A 10,000-nucleotide genomic window follows, 5' to 3' on the forward strand; every position below is an offset into this window, starting at 1 on the left:
GCAGTAAGAAGTCACGCCGCCACCATGCGACTAATGCTAAGTATTAAGTTCGTATGCCATTCCTACAGCTAATACAATATCCTTATCCTTTAGCACAGACATCGTAATTCTAGAACTGTTAATATCAATAAGATAACGTTGCAATTAGAAGTCACAACGCTAATTTTAAAAGCGGCTGATTCATACGCTAATATTAATAAGACTTATGCTTACACGTATGGCTAATTTTTGTAATAATTAAGAGCAGTTTTTAATTGATCAATTGAGTGCTATCACACAAAAACCAAAGAAATTGCTCCGGCCAACTGCCACAGATGAAAAAAGCAGGATGCACTAATCAAAATTGAAGGAAAAAGTGGGGATATTTTTAGCCAATCCTAAACACGTCAGTGCAAAACAAAAGCAACTGCAAAATGTTTCTGTGGAGTCTTTATTATTGTGAGCAATTGTAATATCAGTGCCAATGCTAATATCATTGCTAATGCTACTGTTCATGCTCATAGCAAAGCTAAAACTAATACTAATGCAAGTGCTAATTCGAATAAGACTAATATTAATATTAGTGATAGGGGTAGTATTACCGCTAATGCTAATACTAATACTAATATATACTAATACTAATGCTAATACTAATACTAATGCTAATGCTAACGCTAATACTAATACTAATACTAACGCTAATGCTAACGCTAATGCTAGAGCGGTTTTCAAATGAGTGTCGTAAAACCAAAACCAAAGTAATTACTTTGGCCAATCAAAAAGGACGGAGACAATCCAGTAAACCAATCAAAACTCGAAGTAATAAACTCGAAGTAATTATACGTAGCCGACACAAAGCGCGGAAAAATGTGCACGCACAAGCCACGATTGGTTTTGGCTTCACTTCTGATTGGTCGAAAAAATGGCGCGAGAACTTTGAACCAATCACTGAGTGAAGTAGTCATGAACCAAAGTAATTTTCTAATTACTTTTCGACAATCGACTGAAAACCGCTCTAATACTAATACTAATACTAATACTAATACTAATACTAATACTAATACTAATACTAATACTAATGCTAATGCTAATGCTAATGCTAATGCTAATGCTAATGCTAATGCTAATGCTAATGCTAATACTAGTACTAATACTAATACTTATACTAACACTAACACTGATGCTAGTGCTTAATTAAGCTAATGCCAGTGCCATTACTGATACTAATGCAAATGCTATTACTAATCACACACCTCACACCCTAACGCCTGGTAGGCTGCAACAGTGTGTCAGTTAAGAGGTATAGGCAAAAAAAACTTCTCTATTTCTTTCTTTCCATCCTGGCACATCATTCTTGCTTGAACTAGGTGGTTCTTTTCCTTACAAGTAACTTGTGAATACCATCTATCCAACGTTTTCTTTGGCTTCTTGCCAGGGGGCATTTGCATGACATGGCCAAACCGATGTATGGATGGTCTTCTCAATCGTCAGTGCGACAGGTGCATCAGTGGTTGGTTTTGTGTATGTTGACATTCCTTTTGCAGTACCTTCTTGTAACATCAAACTCTCATTTTAGCTGCTTGTTGTGACCTTGCTTTAAGTCTCACTCTTAGGACAAGTACAGGCCTTAGAATAATATTGACGTGTGCATGCCGATCTATAACGTTTTCCCTTAGTAGAGAGTACAGCTTTGACACAATCTTGGAGATTTGCTGAACCTCTTGGTGATTTTAATTCCCATAACATTAGCAGTGCTCATTTGGCTACCTATAACTAGACAAACCCATCAGTGAAAGCGAGTTCGCAGTGTTCAGTTTTAGGTTTCCACTCACAGGATTCCAAGATACCATCATGTACTCCATCTTGCTCATGCTGAGTTTCAGGCTATATTAAGTAGGTCAGGTTTCCATCCAGTTTCTCACGATTCCTTCCAGCTGGTTTCCTGTGTTGGTTTTTTGAGCAATCTATTAGAGCGAGTTTCAATCGAGTGTCGTAAAACCAAAACAAAAAAAATTACTTCGGCCCAATAAAACGGGCGGGGACAATCCAGTAAGCCACAATGGTTTTGGTTTCACTTCTGATTGGTTGAAAAAATGACGCGAGAACTTTGAACAAATCACTGAGTGAAGTAATGCAAAACCAAAGCAATTCGCTGATTACTTTCGACACTCAATTGAAAACCGCTCTAAAACTACTAATATCACTAATACTAATACTAAAACTAATACCAATAATGCTAATACTAATATTAATACTAATGCTAATATTAATACTAATGCTAATATTAATACTAATACTAATACTAATACTTATACTATTCGATTGTAATTGCTTTGTGCATCAACATGGCCGTCTCATCACGTGATTGAAAACCATCCTTTAAGAGTGCTGTCATGTGACGTCACGGCGGCCATATTGGAGGAGTGAAACAAAGAAATAGCAACCATGTTTGAGGAGTGAAATATTCTTCTGGGAATTGAACTCCGTTTTTATGAAAATTCTTCCTTTCGTTTTTGTATGCAAATATGGCTGCTGGTCACATGAGCGAACACACTCTATTGCATTCTACAACCTATTTATGCATATTGTTGTCGAGTATAAAATAAAAGATGTTAAGAAACCAATTAGGCCATATCCGAGTTCTTAACTTCCTCCTCTTCAAAGCGAGTCTAAGTTCTTCTTATGAAAATTAGTTTTCATTCACATGTAAAGTAGAACTAATCACCATAACAAAAACTACGCACTTAGACTCGCTTTGAAGAGGAAGCAGACATAAAATCGGAAATGGCTTAATTGGGAGCGCAGAACCGAGATGGACATAGCCAGTTTCATATCCAACTAGCGCAACTGGAAAATTTGTCTGAATAAATTTTGATAAACTCTGAATCTCTAGATACTTTCACCCATAAATATATCAGCTCGGCAACACTTCGTGCAATCATATGGAACATATGAGCTACGACAACTTGAAGATTTAATGAGCCAATCAGAACGTTGGAATGCAAAATTATTTGATGACTACTCGGGAAAAATCCAATCGCACCAATACAGGAGTCGAACGTACGACCTTCCAATAGCTAGTTCCATTTTCGCTTGCTAGTTCGGATGCTCTGTTACGAGCTCGTGGGACCATTGCACTCGGTTTAGGTGACAACTGCCTACCGACTACATGAACCAGATATGAAATTCTAATGTAAGGCTTGAAGAAGATCTACAGTGCAGCTATGCTGATTAGGGCAACTCTTGCAGGGGCGGATCTACAAGCAATTGCAAAAAGGTTGAGACACTGAATGGAAAATCCACCTCTTCTTCCTAAACCCCTCTTCTGGTTCATAAGAAAAGGATGAATGCCCCTCCCTCCCCCCTCCCCTTTTTCAATGTTGATACACTTTAGTCTGAGTGCCAAGTGGAAATGGAAACAACTTTGCTTGGGGGGGGGGGGGGAGGGGGTTTGGAGATGCGCTGACTTGAATGACACGCATTGTACGGTTATCAACAGTGAGTGTCTCAACTCTTTTTGCAACTGCTTGTAGAGGGAGGGTGCAGGGGGTGCGCACCCTCCCCTCCTGAGATGACCCGCGGCTTTCTAATACAACGGTTATTCTGCACTGAAAACAAACGTCACCAGTCAGCTAAGCCATTCCGTGGTGGTGAATGCGAAATTTCGGATAAGAAGGTGACCAGATGGCGGCTCGTAAACGAAAATGTTAATGCGGAAGCAAGATGGCTACACACAGCTGTTCGCACGCTAAGGTCTTTTGGACATACGGTTGTTGTGCCTAAATTAAATCCAGCAGAACTCAAGCCGACGTAAAAGAACCCACACACTATTCGTAAAGTGTAGGGCATGGAGCTCCCGGTGTTGTGGTCAGGCCTCATTTCATTCATTCATATGCTGGGTGAGATCGCTAATGGATTGATAGCGGCTGCCAGCGGCGCCTATATATGCTGATGTCCGATCTCACTCATAGATCACTCACTTGTAAAGCGCATTTGAATATGTCAATAGAAAATGCGCTATACAAATTCATTACCATTACGCGACTGATCGCTAGATTTAACTAAAATGAACAATATTCAAACTGTTCGCGCTATTTTAGTTTTGGAGTTCTGTATTTCGGTTGTGCTACCTGGTAAGTGACAAAAGAAACCACTGCATCTAATCAGCTTAACAGATAATTCAGAGGGTGACGATTTTGTAGAAATTATCCGAGTTTCCGTGATCTTAGCTCCCAGTACAACTTAACGAAAAAATATTGTTCCCTAGGAGAACAAATAAAAGCCAAATACAAATCTTTATCAAGGTCTGTGGCCAGTTCCAGTTTTACGCCAACAAGCTTTAACAAAAAAGAAAAAGGAATCACTGTGTAAAAAATATGCATTCTGGTCTTACCAGCCACAAGGAAAAGGCTAAATTCATCGTAATAATTAGCTTGACTTAATAATTTAAGACTTAAATAGTCTATTTGCCTTAGATAGAGTTTTCAAGTGAAGCTATGATCCTCGCAGTTATGAAGGTAATTTTTGAAATTGCGTAAAGAAGCCTGAAAAACTCAGGACTTCAACGGGGTTTGAACTCGTGACCTCGCTATACCGGTGCGACGCTCTAACCAACTGAGCTATGAAGCCACTGACGCTGGGAGCTGGTCATTTGTGGGTTCCAATGTTCCCGTGAGGAATGAATCAACGATGAAATGTTATATGAAATGGATCATATATATGAACTGCGGATATGAATTCAAGTGAAGCTATGATCCTCGGAGTTATCGGAAGGTAATTTTTGCAATTGCGTAAAGAAGTTTTCTTTTCCCGTTTCTTTACCGCCACTGATTGGAGAGCAAAATTGCGCCAATTAAAAACATAAACTCAAAGCACTGCGAGCGCCGGTGGCTTAGTTGGTGACTGACCCGACTTCCGTGCGGGAGTTCACGAGTTAAAGCCCCGGCCGGACCAACACTCGGGGTCTTGAAACAACTAAGGAGAAAGTGCTGCTTTTGTAACTTCATCGGCAAATGGTTATACTTGTAACGGACCCATAAAAGTGTTATAAAAGTGACCGATTCAGTTACAAATCTTTATGTTGTCGATGATGTTTTCATTCGCCCTTGTCACACGGCGGCCATATTGTCCCGGGAGACCAAAAGAGCTTTGTTTTACCACGTCAAGCCTCACCCCCATGATCTCCACTGCGAGGCTTGGCGTGGTAAAACAATGCTTTTTTGGTCTCCCGGGACAATATGGCCGCCGTGTGACAAGGGCGAATTGTATTAAGGGCCCACAGACGGATTTTTCGCACGTTGCTAAGGAAGTGAAATGTTACTTCCGGTAACTGACGTCATCATATCATGAGCTGACCAGGAAACCCACTTACAAGAAAAAAATCACCGCACGAACTGTGCGTTTCACCCCCAAATACAGAATATAGCTAAGCATTGATTTTTTCAAATCATCTTTTTTGAAAACGTTATGGGTATTTCAGTATCGTTAATATCTTTCAAAATAACATTTTTCAAAATAAAAGAAAACCATGCTTGGCTGGATGCAACAACGAATACAAATTATCAAACCACCGATTTAATACCCAAATTGCGTAGCACGGAGACAAATTTAGAGTTTGCTTTATTGGTCACGTGACCATGGGCGTGGCATGATGACGTCATATTTAGGGTTATTGGCTTACAAAAGTTGGAAAATGGCTAAAATAATGCCAAATTCTCTCAAATTACTTAACCATTACATCCTTAGCAACGCATCCCAAAAAATACGTCAGTGGGCCCTTAACCATACAGGCGAGGAAACAGAAAGAGCGTGGAAACATAGAACATGGTTATAGATAATATTAGTAGTACAGTAAAATATAGTAGAGGTACGGCCCGGCGGACAAATTCTAGGAAGGAAGAGAGTTTTGTATACAGAGCGAGAGATAATGCTTAATTTCAAGAGACCAGTTATTTTGAGTATTGCTTAGAGAGTAAATAATGTTTGATATTTTTAGAAAAGGTGTACACATTCAAATCTTTGAGGTATTTTGGGATAGACTTCCAAAGATCAATAGCTTTAAATGAAATCATCTGCTTGCCAGTGTTCGTCCTAACATGTAGCTTATATACGTTTTGTTGGGTTGCATATCTAGTACTCTAGCTACGCTCTTCGCTAGCATACTGGAAGGTGTTGCGAGATACATTGGGTAGTAGACCTTTGTGCCAGAGGTGGGTATCTTTCACTTAGCGACATATGTCAGTAGAAATTTCCTTTTGCCTACCCCGCTACCTTGCAATAATTTACGCTGGCTACTCTGTTATTATTTGTCGAAACTCTTATTGGTTATACGTTTTGTCTCTGCAGTGGCGGGTCTAAATTGCTACAAATGCGACAGCGATGTATCATGGGACCACTGTGAAACGGTAACAGAGAATGTCACGTGTCCGTCGGAAAATAACGAGCGATGCAGTAAGATCTACTACGAGAGTCGCGTATTTAGGACGTTCACCAAGTTCTGTGAGAGAGCAGACCAATGTAACCGAGACCAAAACCCTATATGCAAGGCAGCTAAAGAACATGATCGGGGTTGGTGTGCAATCGATTGTTGCAAGGGTGACCTTTGCAATCCAGGCTCAATCTACGGGATCAGCAACTACTTGCTGGCATGCGCTATAACTGCATTGGCTTTTACATGAAAGCTTGTACAGTAATTCCGAGTTACACATCGCTTGTCAAGAGAAATTAGTGGAATTCTTGAGATTGTAAAAGAGATAAACGAACTTCCGCAGCTAGCATTATTCATTAAACGTGGTTGTACCTATATCTTAACCTCGTATGTTTAGGTATTTTTAGTAACTGCTTGTGTCTTCCAAACAACTGTGTTTAACGGGACCATTCCACTGTTTTGAAAAGGTCTTTAGAATAAAGACGCCCTGTTCGAGTCAGTGACCACCATGAATAATAGCATCACGTCTCAGCTAGACGACAACAGCAATTGTAATAGATGGAGTTCCCGTTGCATCATTCTTCACAAACGCCTTTGCGCGCCCCGGGTCCCTTCCCAGATTCTTTGCGGATAGATACGACTTCGGGGCCCAATAACAATGGAAAGATGCATAAACTCAGCCTTCTTGGAAAAACTACGGGGTGTGGAGCGCGCGAGGTCTTTAGAGCATGCGTTATCCTAGACGAAATTTACGTGTTTATCTTTGTTTTTCTTCAGTAATAATTCACTGCCACGAATCCTACCAAGCGATTCTACACAAATGCGTTGCAAAACGAGAAAAGAATAATCATTGATCGATTATTAAAACAGAAAGCACTGTCTTCAAACTACCACTGACTCACTCCTCTTTCCTCTTTGTATATAGTCCCACTCCAAGCTTACTAAAGCTTTAAACTTTGTTACCACTGACAACTATGAACAGAGGTTCTTTACTTTCACAAACGAAAGTGGAATTATCAATCTCCCATGCATTTCGTTGACCTTTGCCTTGCTAAAAGTATTGAGGTCACCTGACAAACTTATCCAATTTCAGCCAAGATATTGATAGTATTCGCTAAATAAAACGAAATTTATTTGGCAGTTAGGAGTCAAGCAGCAGATACCTTATTAATAAGTTGTCATTCATTGATACACAAGTCTTGCGAATCAGTTACAACCAACATACTGTTCGTATTCGCAGGAGGGTATACTTCATGTCCTAAATGTTGGTCTATCTTTTACGGTATATCATAAACGAGAGGATAATTGACTTCTGAGAGAGAATACAATAGAATAGAAAAGGATACCATAGAATAAACTTGACGGTGGGTGAAAAATATTCTACAATTTACACCGTTTTCCAACGTGACTAAACAACGATACATTCTTCTCCAATAAAGTCTTAGTAATTTTGACACATTTCTTGACATCTAAGCCCAATCATCTCGTATTCAATTATGAATTGTGAAAGCCTAACAATCTCCGCACGGTTAAATTATTTGTACCATAAAAATATTTTAAATGCAAATACTACCGTCTCAAGCTGTTCTTAAATATCAGGAAGACAGAACATATATAAGATTCATAATATAAAGGTATCTACATTTTCCTGGTGGGAGAAAGTTCTCTAATATTCACTCATTCATGCTTGGGTAATTTCTGTGAATACAACTCGAATCTCTTCATATGTTGAGTGCCTTTTTATGCGAACGTAGAAAAGAAATGAAACAAACACGTCACTTGAAAACAATATCTGCATGTTGTTTAACACAATACATTGTTTACCTAGGAACAATTTTATTTGGAAAAGTGTTATTAATTTTTGTCATGTTTTTCGTTTGCTTAATGTTTTAAGTGACTTGTTTGTTCAGGTAACCCGCCAAGAACCTGACAAAACAAAGAGTTAAGAAAATTTAAAGCTTTAGCAATGCAACGATAAAGAAAGTTGATATGGCCATGAATTTGTAGTCTCTGTTTGAAACATGAGCGTTTCCTTTCGAATTTGCCAGTGTTTTCCGCATTTTGGCCGCGAGAGAGTTGAAACGAGAGCAAAAATTCGACTGACACTCGGGTGCCAATTTCCGCACGGACAGAATGCGAACTGTCTCATTTCCCACGCAATTTACTCTCCCATTGGGGCCTGATTTAAATTTTAACACACCTTGAAGCTAACAAAAGAATTGCTTTAGGTCACTGATTCAGCTATTTAACTTGCAGCAGGTATTGTGCAAGCGGTAAATTAATTTGGTAAACAAAGCCCCAATTACCTGCTTTATTTAACTTCATGGCATCTTAGACAATTACGCGTGAATAGTTTATGACATAAGCAAGATTTGCTCCCGACCAATAAAAGGAAAGCTTTACGAGACTCCACAATGATTTCATCTCATTTAGGCCATTCACTAACCACAGGCATCCATTAAGGTCTTGCCATTAACCCTTTCATAACCTGAACAGTGCATAATTAGGAGCTAACAAAGCATGCATTGTTCAAACCGGGACCTTGCGTTAAGGAAAGATTCACTGCAAAGGTGATGAGGAAATTAGGTAGGAAATACGATGTGTTTTCTTCCAAGATTCTTGAAAATCGCAAAGATCTAAATGCTCTTAAAATTGGATTGCCATTCTCTAACAGCAGGTAAAGTCTTCTCCAATATCAGCGAGTACAAAGACCCGGAAAAATAGTGACAGCTTTTATGCCATGAAGAATACAGTTCCACCTCCACTTGGTTGAATTGAAGGGCGAGCGAAAAGAGAACAGCATCTTTTACGAAGAAGCATTTGCCTCCCAGACCGAAAGCGCTCATCTTTGGAGGGTTCTTCTCTGGAGGATGAAAAAGAACATGCAAAACCAGAGAAAATGTCTGGAGAAAAGTAACAGAAAAAGCACCATCCTTTGCAAAGTACGACTCAAGACACCTACTGGGGAGTCAAGGAATAAACACTTGTTCATTTGTTTGTCGCCAAAGGACAAGAAGATCCACAATGAATGAAAGCCAGCGAGAAACCAAGAGGCCATGACAGTGCATTAGTGAACAACAAAGCATGACCACTGATGACAGGTGGATCTTCTTCAAGATGCAACCGCCATTGCTGAAGCCGCGAAAAAACAACCCACCAGGTGAGCATCGGAACACACCATTAAACACGCGAATACACAGCCCTTTTGTGAACAATTTTCGGCCGATGGCAGGGATTACCTCCGGCTTCTACGAGCATGAATCCCGGCTACTTTCGGATAAACTCCTTGTTGTAGCTACATGCTTCGCTAACACATGGTTCATCGCCAGCTAATTTGATTTACCCGGCAGTTTCAAATCTTAGGGAAAGCCCTGGGAGTGTACACAAATTATGATAATCTTAATAGTTGTAAGTGCTTAAAACATCTTGAGTAAATGTTATATTTGTCTGACTCAATTGTAGGAAGGCCACACCCTCATGGAGTTAGCAAATGCTGTGTTGAGAAACTCACTGAGAAGGATCAAGGAAAATGTTCTGAAGTTTGCGTAGTTTTATTTCTAATAACTTAAAATTAGTCTAGTTACGTCAATGAGT

At 39.6% G+C, this 10,000-nt stretch overlaps 2 long non-coding RNA genes across 3 annotated transcripts in view; both read left to right on the plus strand.

Annotated features, from left to right (window-relative positions):
* The window catches only part of LOC138027045 (uncharacterized), an 8,291-nt gene extending 1,510 nt beyond the window's left edge, over nucleotides 1-6,781 (plus strand). Inside the window, exons 3-4 of the long non-coding RNA XR_011127396.1 lie at nucleotides 1-4,112; nucleotides 6,325-6,781. The exon at nucleotides 1-4,112 is cut by the window's left edge and continues 564 nt beyond it. This is a non-coding gene — a long non-coding RNA (uncharacterized lncRNA). The remainder of the gene's footprint in view (nucleotides 4,113-6,324) is intronic.
* A 2,070-nt stretch (nucleotides 6,782-8,851) lies between these two features.
* The window catches only part of LOC138025956 (uncharacterized), a 10,544-nt gene continuing 9,395 nt past the window's right edge, over nucleotides 8,852-10,000 (plus strand). The window contains exons 1-3 of one of the 2 annotated variants that reach the window (XR_011127205.1): nucleotides 8,852-8,992; nucleotides 9,081-9,566; nucleotides 9,869-10,000. The exon at nucleotides 9,869-10,000 is cut by the window's right edge and continues 9,395 nt beyond it. This is a non-coding gene — a long non-coding RNA (uncharacterized lncRNA). Of the gene's footprint in view, nucleotides 9,567-9,868 lie in introns of both variants that reach the window. The other variant, XR_011127204.1, reaches the window with a different exon arrangement.

The sequence above is a fragment of the Montipora capricornis genome, chromosome 12 (assembly GCF_036669925.1).
Source record: "Montipora capricornis isolate CH-2021 chromosome 12, ASM3666992v2, whole genome shotgun sequence".
Taxonomy (NCBI): domain Eukaryota; kingdom Metazoa; phylum Cnidaria; class Anthozoa; order Scleractinia; family Acroporidae; genus Montipora; species Montipora capricornis.